The sequence below is a fragment of the Elephas maximus genome, chromosome 4 (genome assembly GCF_024166365.1).
Source record: "Elephas maximus indicus isolate mEleMax1 chromosome 4, mEleMax1 primary haplotype, whole genome shotgun sequence".
In the NCBI taxonomy this organism is placed as follows: domain Eukaryota; kingdom Metazoa; phylum Chordata; class Mammalia; order Proboscidea; family Elephantidae; genus Elephas; species Elephas maximus.
The window spans coordinates 188,787,264-188,796,847 of NC_064822.1; positions in this window are offsets into that span (position 1 = coordinate 188,787,264).

The following is a 9,584-nucleotide window of genomic DNA, read 5'->3' on the forward strand; positions in this document are numbered from 1 at the left end:
TCTTTTCTAATATAAGCATTTACTACTCTATACCAGAGAATAGCAGAAAGATGTTTACCAGTGTTTTATTGACTACACAAAGGCATTAAACTGTGTAGGTCACAACAAATTACAGATAGCATTGCAAAGAATGGGAATTCCAGAACACTTAATTGTGCTTATGAGGAACCTGTACATAGATCAAAAGGCAGTCGTTCAGACAAAACAAGGGGATACTGTGTGGTTTAAAGTCAGAAAATGTGTGTGTCAGGGTTGTATCCTTTCACCATACTTATTCAATCTGTATGCTGAGCAAATAATTCAAGAAGCTAGACTATATGAAGAAGAACGAGGCATCAGGATTGGAGAAAGACTCCACAACCTGCAATATGCAGGTGACACAACCTTACTTGCTGAAAGTGAAGAGGTCTTGAAGCACTTACTAATGAAGATCAAAGACCACACCTCCACATAAAGAAAACAAAAATCCTCACAAATGGACCAATAAGCAACATCATGATAAACGGAGAAAAGATTGAAGTTGTCAAGGATTTTTTACTTAGACCCACAATCAACGCCCATGGAAGCAGCAGTCAAGAAATCAAAAGATGCATTGCATTGGGCAAATCTGCTGCAAAAGACCTCTTTAAAGAGTTAAAAAGCAAAGATGTCATTTTGAGGACTAAGTTGCACCTGACCTAAGTCATGGTATTTTCAATTGCTTCATACGCATGTGAAAGCTGGACAATGAATAAGGAAGACCGAAGAAGAATTGATGCATTTGAATTATGGCGTTGGCGAAGAACATTGGATATCCCATGGACTGCCAGAAGAATGAACCAATCTGTCTTGGAAGAATTTCAGCCAGAATGCTCTTTAGAAGCCAGGATAGCAAGGCTTTGTCCTATGTACTTTGAATACGTTGTCAGAAGGGACTAGTCTCTGAAGAAGGACATCACGCTTGGTAAAGTAGAGGGTCGTTGAAAAAGGGGAAGACTTTCAACGAGATGGATTGACACTGTGGCTGCAAAAGTGGGCTCAAGCATAGCAACAATTGTGAGTACGGTACAAGACCGGGCATCCTTTGTTCCTGTTCTGCACAGGGTCGCTATGAGTCGGAACCGACTTGACAGCACCTAACAAGAACAACAATGTTATAAAAGTCTAAGTATGACTTTGGTTGTGTTTTCGTATTCATTTAGTTCAAAATATTTTCTAATGTCTCATGTGACTTCCTCTTTGAAGGATATGTTATTCAGAAGTGTATTACTTAATTTTCAAATATTTTGGAATTTTTCCAGATATCTTTTGGTTATTGGTTTCTAATTAGTTCTATCGTGGTCAGATAATACACTTTGTGTGATTTCCATTCTTTAAAATATATTGTGACTTGTCTTATGGCCTGGATTATGGTTTGTGTTGGTCAGTGTTCTGTATGCTCTTGAAAATAATGTGAATTCTGCTACTGTTGGGCAGGGTGTTCTATAAATGTCAGTCAGATCAAGCTGGTTGATTGTGTTGTTCAAATCTTCTGTATCCTTGCTGATTTTCTCTCTTCTTATTATATCAACTAAGGAGAAAGGGGTGTTGAAATCTTCAACTCTAGCTGTAGATTTGATTATTATGTCCTTTTTTAAATAATATTTTATTGTGTTTTTGGTGAAAATTTATGCAGCAAATTAGGTTCCCATTTAATATTGTCTGTACATTTGTTTAGTAACATCGGTTGTTACATTTTTCACGATGTGTCAGCATTCCGTATTTATTCTGCTTGTTCTGTTCCCATTAATCTAGCTTCCCTGACCTCCTCACCCTCCTGACCTTTCCATGTTTGCTTTAGGGTAATGCTGACAATTTGGTTTCATATAGACGATTGTCTTAGGCTGGGTTCTCTAGAGAGGCAAACCAGTGAAGTGTATAAATATAAACCGGGAGAGATTTATATCAAGGAAATTGCTCAAACAGCGGTAGATACTGGAACATCCCAAGTCCGTGGGTCAGGCTAGCGGCTTCTTCTGATTCACATAGCTGCAGGGGCTGGCGATCCCAAGATCAGCAGGTTGGACAGCAGGGCTCTTGCTCACCGACTGCAAAGATCGACGAATCCCAAGATCGGCAGGCAAGACCCCAGGTAAGCTGCTAGCTCAAGTCTCAAGAACTGGAGCTCAGATGAACAGGAGCCAGCAGCAGGATCCAGAGCCAGCAAAAGCCCACAAGCCTTGCCAGAATGTCTACTTACATTCGACGCAGGCCACACATCCAACAAAACTCCCTTTCAACTGATTGGCTACTCACAGCAGATCCCATCATGGAGGTGATCACATTATATCAGATCTCAAGATGGAAGTCATCACAACACCCTATGACTGCCAAACCACTGAGAATCATGGCCCAGCCAAGTTGACACACAACCTTGACCATCACAATGATTATTTAAAGGGGCACAGTGCTCTTAGGCAATATTGTTTATTTTATGAGTCAATCAGTTATTTCACTGAAAGGTGACATCTGGGAGGGGCTTCAGTTTTCCACCAACCAAAAAAATGAAACCCGTTGCCTCCGAGTTCATTCCGACTCAGTGACCCTACCGGTTTTGCATAGTGGTTGTAACATTTTATAATCCCACCAGCAGTGTGTAAGAGTTCCAATCTCCCCAGCATTTGTTTTCTGTTTTTTTGGTAAGTGCCATTTTTATAGGTGTGAGATGATACCTCATTGTAGTTTTGTTTTGCATCTCTCTAATGGAGCCCTGGTGACTCAGTGGTTAAGAGCTCAGCTGCTAACCAAAAGATTGGCAGTTCAAAGTCACCAGTTGCTCCTTGGAAACCCTATGGGGCAGTTCTATTCTGTCCTATAGGGTCGCTATGAATCTGTTGAAATGTCTGTTTATGTCCTTTCCCCATTTCTTGATTGGATTGTTTGTCTTTTTGTTGTTGAATTTTTCCATATATTTTAGAGATTAGACCCTTATCAGATATGTTGTTCCCAAAGATTTTTGCCCAGTCCATAGTTCTCTTTTTAGTCTTCTGATAAAGTCTTTTGATGGCATAAGTATTTAATTTTTGGGAGGTCCCAGTTATCTAATTTGTGTTCTGTTGTTCAGGCATTTGTAGTTGTGTTTGATATTTCTGCAAAATATTAGGTCCCAGAGTTGTGTCCCTGTGTTATCTTCTAGGAACTTTATAGTTTCAGCTTTAACATTGAGATCTTTGATCCATTTTGAGTTAGTTTTTGTGTATGGTGGGAAGTATGAATCCTGTTTTATTTTTCTGCAAATGGATATAGTTTTGTCAGAACCATTTGTTAAGCAGAGTGTTTTTTTCCCGGTTGTGTAGACTTTGATACCTTGTCAAAAAATCAGCTTCCCGTAGATGGTTAGGTTTACTCCTGAGTTCTCAATTCTATTCCATCGGTCTATGTGTCTGTAGGATTATTATATTCTTTTGATGAATTGACCCTCTATCATTAGGAAATGACCTTTTACTTTCCTTATGTATAATGTCCTTGATGTCATCCCACAACTCTTCTGGTCTTTGGTTGTTAGTGTTCAATGTGTCAAATCTATTCTTGAGATGACCTCTCAATTCAGGTAGGATATATTCAAGGTTTGTCATGGATTGAATTGTGTCCTCCCAAAATACGTGTCAACTTGGTTAGGCCATGATTCTCAGTATTGTGTAGTTTTCCTTCATTCTGTGGTTGTAATTTTATGTTAGAGAGGATTAGGGTGCGATTGTAATACCCTTACCTGGGTTACATCCCTGATCCAAAGAAAAGGGAGTTTCCCTGGGTTGTGGCCTGCGCCACCTTTTATCTCTCAAGAGATAAAAAGGAAAGGGAAGCGAGCAGAGAGGAGGGACCTCCTACCACCAAGGAAGCAGTGCCGGGAGCAGAGCACATCCTTTGGACCCAGGGACCCTGTGTGGAGAATCTTCTAGTCTGGGAGAAGATTGATGAGAAGGCCGACAGAGAGACAGAGCCTTTCCCTGGAGCTGACACCCTGTATTTGGACTCTTAGCCTACTTTACTGTGAAGAAATAAAGTTCTCTTTGTTAAAGCCATCCACTTGTGGTATTTCTGTTATAGCAGCACTAGATGAGTAAGACAATGTTGTACTTTGGCTCTTGTGGATTTGTTTAAATTTTTTCTCAGCTTCAACTTGAACTTGTATATGAGCAATTAATGGTCTGTTCCACAGTTGGCCCCTGGCCTTGTTCTGACTGATGATATTGAGCTTCTGCATTGTCTTTTTCCACAGATGTAGTTGATTTGATTCCTGTGTATTCAACTGGGCAAGGTCCATATGTATAGTCACCATTTACGTTGTTGAAGAAAGGTATTTCCGATGAATAAGTTGTTGTTGGCCTTGCAGAATTCTATCATGCAATCTCCAGCATCATTTCTGTCCCCAAGGCCATATTTTCAAACTACTGATTCTTCTTTGTTTCCAACTCCGAGACTTCATCTCGCTTACTTTGTACACGTTATAAAAAAAACGTTATAAGTAGGGGCCAATCCCTGGAAAAGGACATGCTTGGTAAAGTAGAGGGTCAGCAAAAAGAGGAAGACCCTCAACAAGATGGTTTGACACAGTGGCTGCAGCAATGGGCTCAAACATACTTACTATGGTGAGGATGGCACGGGACCAGGCAGGGCTTCCTTCTGTTGCACATAGGGTCATTATTGGTTGGAACTGACTCGATGGATCTAAGAACAACAATCATTAGGCCCTTTTAGTGCTTTGTAATATCTGTTGCTCTGAAATCCACTTTGTCTAATATGAATATAGCTACTCTAGCTTTCTTTTAGTGTTAGTGCGGTATATCTTTTTCTACCCTTTTACATTGAAACGGTGTCTTTCTATTTCAAGTGGGGCTCTCGTAGTCAGCGATGCTGCAGTGGACATTGGTGTACAAGTATCTGTCTGGGTCTCTGCTTTAAATTATTTTGGGTATATGCCCAGTTTGATCACTTCGAGGCTTGCTTTTACTCTTTGCGAGGGTGAGTCCAGAAGAGACATTAGTCTGGGACTTCTTGGACCCCATTACCGAGGCAGTATCTATCTGAGGACTCTTCCATGTCCCGTGTATCAGGAGATCTTTCTGCCCTGGCTGGTGGGGCCACAAACTATGCCCTTGTTTAGCTTCAAGGTTTGTTTTGCTTCTTCCTTTCCAGTGGTTCTTTTCCCAGCTTCATGTGCTAGAAGTTTCCCCACACACGTGCGGACCAGTTCTCGACCAAAGACTCAATGAGACCCATTGTGCTGCTGTAACAGAAATACCACGGGTGGTGGGGGGGCTTTAACGAACAGAAATTTATTGTCTCACAGTTTAGGAGGCTAGAAGTTGGAACTCAGGGTGCCAGCTCTAGGGGAAGGCTCTCTCTGTCTGCTCTGGGGGAAAATCCTTGTTTCAGCTTCCCTAGCGTTCCTCTTGGCGTTCCTTGCAATCTCCACATGGCGTCTGTCTTCCTCTCCATTTGTGCTTGCTTCTCTGTGCCTAACCTGTTCTTTTTAAGTCTAAAAGCGAGTAGGTTTAAGACATACCCTACATTGATATGGCCTCATTAACATAACAAGGAAAACCCATTCCCAAATGGGATTACATCCATAGGTATGTTGTTGTTGTCGTTAGGTGCCTTTTGAGTCCATTCCAACTCAGTGACCCTAAGTACAAAAGAAAGAAACACTGCCCAGTCCTGAGTCATCCTCACAATTGTTGTAATCCTTGAGCCCATCATTGCAGCCACTGTTGTCAATCCGTCTCGTCGAGGGTCTTCCTGTTTTTCTCTGACCCTCTGCTTTTGAGTGCCTTCCAACCTGATGGGCTCATCTTTCAGCACTATATCAGACAATGTTCCATTACCATTCATAACATTTTCAGTGGCCAGTTTTTTCAGAAGTAGACCATCAGGTGTTTCTTCCCAGTCTGTCTTAGTCTGGAAGCTCCAGTGAAACCTGTCCACCACGGGTGACTCCGCTGGTATTTGTAGTACTGGCATAGCTTCCAGAATCACAGGGACACACAAGCCCCCACAGTATGACAAACTGACAGACAGGTGGTGGAACACATATTTGGAGTACACAATTCAATCAATAACAGGGACCCTTCTGCAGATCTTTGGGCGCTGTCTGAGCAGGTCCTTCTTATCTCGTACTCTGCCCCACACATTACAGTTGCCTGGTTTTTCTGGCAATCCGAACCTTATCTCCTCAGCTTTGGGCTGTGTTTGGGTCCCCCTGCCTGCACTGCAGCCTGGAAACTGTCTCCAGTCAGTGAGGTGAGGCACTCACAGGGCTCCCCTTACCTCCTTCCCTTCCCTTGGGGACCACTCTTCTGTGCCACCTGATGTCTGTTATCCACTGTCTGCTTTGCTGGTTGTTCAAGATGGGAAGACAAGTCTGGACCCTGCTAGTCCCCATGGCTGAAAGATTAAAATAAAATAAATAAAAACAAACCCATTGCTGTTGCTTCAGTTCCAACTCATGGTGACCCCAAATGTGCAGAGCTGAACTGCTCCGTAGGGCTTTCAAGGCTGTGACCCTTCAGAAGCAGATTGCCCGGACTTTCTCCCACAGCAACACTGGGTGGGTCCGAACTGCCAACCTTTTGGTTAGTAGTCAAGTGCTTACTGTTTGTGCAACCCAGGGACCGGGCTAGGAGATATAAAAACAAAAAACCAAGTCCATTGCCACTGAATTGATTCCAACAGGGTAGGACTGCCCCACAGGGTTTCCAAAAGCACTTAAGTGCTACGGCTGCTAACCAAAGGGTTGGCAGTTCAAATCCGCCGGGCACTCCTTGGAAACTCTATGGGGGCAGTTCTACTCTGTCCTATAGGGTCGCTATGAGTCGGAATCAACTCAACAGCATTGGGTAATCTTTTGGAAGCTGACTTCCACATCTTTTTCCCCTGTAGCAGCCGGTGGGTTCGAACCACTGACGTTTTGCTTGGCAGCCAAGCATTTAACCGCTGTGCCACCCGGGCGCCTTCTAACTGCCAGATTCAGACTGAGATTTCAGCCGCAGTCTCGTTGGGCACCAACCGCACCAGGCATCACCGACCCAGCCTTTTCCTGGGATTCCGGGACCCTGGCTTCCCTGATGCCCCTCCCACCCTCTGGATGTCTTCTGCTCCTTTCCCTCAGCCTCCCTGGAGGATGTAGTGCTGGGTGTCTTCCATCCTCCCGCCACCTGCCTCCCTGCTGAGGATCACTGCTCCCCATCCAGCCCTGAGCTCCAGACCCTAGTTTCTAACATCTCAGGACAGGGAACCCACCCGAAACTCACCCCATCCAATCAGAGCCCACCACTTTCCCTGGTCCTCACCCTGTCTGCCTCCTGAAGCCCCATCTCTAGCCCGGCCCTCCAGCATCCTGGCTTTCTCTGGAGGCTTCCCTTCCCCACCTGAATACCGAGTCCTGCCCTCTCTCTACCCTTGTTCACCTTTCAAACTCATGCCCTCCTCGGTTCCTGCCCCCTGCCCCTACAAGTCCAGGTCTCACCATCTGTCAGGATGGCTGTAGTAACTTCCCAGCCAGTCTCCCTGCCTTTGCTCCCCACCCCAATTCCACACCAGCAGCCAGATTTCTCTGTCCTGGGAACCCGATCCCAGGACTATCCTGCTCTAAACCTGCCAGCTCTCAGCCTCCAGGTGGCTTCTGCGGTCTGCATTGGCCTGGCACTGCTGGCTTTGTGGTCTGCCTGCTCCCCGTGTTCTAACCCCGACCCTGCCCTAACCTTTCCAAACTGCCCTTGATTTGTCCCCTGCAGCCCCTGGACTCTTTCCAGGCTTTTCTGATGCTATTCTGACTCTGCCTGAGATGTCCCCATTCTGTCCACCTGAACTACCTGTCTTTCCCAAAAGGCCTGGGTGAGATCCCTCCTGAAGGAGGGTATGGGGAAGGGGGTGAGCCATGGAACAAGGATGGGCACCTGGGGGACCCTAGTGCTTGGGGGTGGGTGGAGGAAGTGGCTCCCACGAAGGAGACTGAGAAGAGGGGGCACAGGGAGCCCTTCTCTTGGTTCATCCCATCACCCTCCCCCTCCCTCTCTCTCTCCACCCAAAGAATTCTGACTCTGGTTGAAATTACAGCCGAAGTTGGGAGTAGGATCGCTCTAGTTGGCTGAACTGGAAGGCGTCCAGGGCCTGAGTAAGAGCTGGCAGCCTTGGGCTGGGTGTGCAAACAGCTTCGAGTGACGGGAAATGCTTCGAAGGCCGGGGTGCCTGGGAGTTGAGCTGCTTCCCAAAATAATCCAGGGGGCAGCTGTTTTGGATTCTGAAACTGGGCCTGGCCGCCGGAGCTGCGGGAAGCCCCAGGACTCACACCAGCCCCGCTCTGGGAACAGATGGCGTAAGGAAATTTTTTCCCTTTCACCAAAGTCAGCTGGTAAGCGAACAGCTTGTCTAGAGAAAAGTGTGTTCCTTCCCCTTCTTTGGGCAGCAGATCAAAGCTGCCACCCTGCACCCTGGCTCCTGCCAACACGGGGCTTCTTTTCCTTCTGAGACTTGGGGAGCGATGGGTAGAGGGGCGTCGGGGGCTTGCTCACCCCAGAGTTCACAGCGCCCTCTCCCGCCACAGGGTCTAACCAGGGAGCAGGCTGGGCCCTCAGTCGGTGGGGCCTGGGTTGTGAGGGGGCAGCAGACACCAGGAGGCCTGGCTGGTGGGAGAGCCCATGATGGCAAGCCCCGAAAGGAGCTGATGACGGACCTGAGCTGGCCAACAATTGGCTTGTATGTGAGACTCAGCCGTGGGACGTAGTGGGAGGCAGTGGCGTCACTAGGAGAGTGCGGGGGTGTGAACCGTACCAGGTGACACTGTCGGGGTGACACTGTCAGAGGGGTGGCACCAAAATGACCGCTATAAAATTTTTTGTGTGGTGTTTCAGAATTTTATTTTTTTTTTATAAAAACATCCCCGTAGTTAGTTATAACAACAAAAATATTTTCCATAACCCCAGCTTACATGTGTCAATATACCTACAAGGCAAAAACTCTACGCTGATGTCCTTTTTGAACCTTCTGATGCGCTCTGGTCAGAGCTGTCATTATTACCCGGTTACAGTGACGCTTCGAATCCCACGGCTTTGTCTGCACGCGCTATAAGCAGGTGCTGTTGTTTTTGTTGCGGCCTCTGTTTTTATAGTCCCTGATTTTGTCACATTTTCTGGTGGTTAGGCTACAAAACTGTGGTAATTAGTATTTGTGAACCTATATTGATAGCTTTTTTGAGAATGAAGTGGTAATTAAAGTTAAAGAAGGAGTGATATGCTGGAATTGTAATTCACGTGTTAACGTTAGTACAAAGAACACTACTAAAGGTTCTGCTTAGCCTGGTGTGGGATGACGTTCATGGGTGATTCACTGCGTTGGCTGACACCAACCCTAGTGACGTCACTGATGGGAGGTCCTGGGTTCCAGTCCCAGCTGGGTCTCTTAGCAGCTGTGTGGTCTTGGGCAAGTTGCTGCCCCTCTCTGAGCCTGAGTTTCTTTATCTGCAAAATGGAAATGGTTCTCCCTGCTTAGCTTAACCGCAGAGAGGGGTTACAAGAATTAACTGAAATAATGATGGGTAGGGGTATCCCTGGGTGGTATAGTCAACGCAC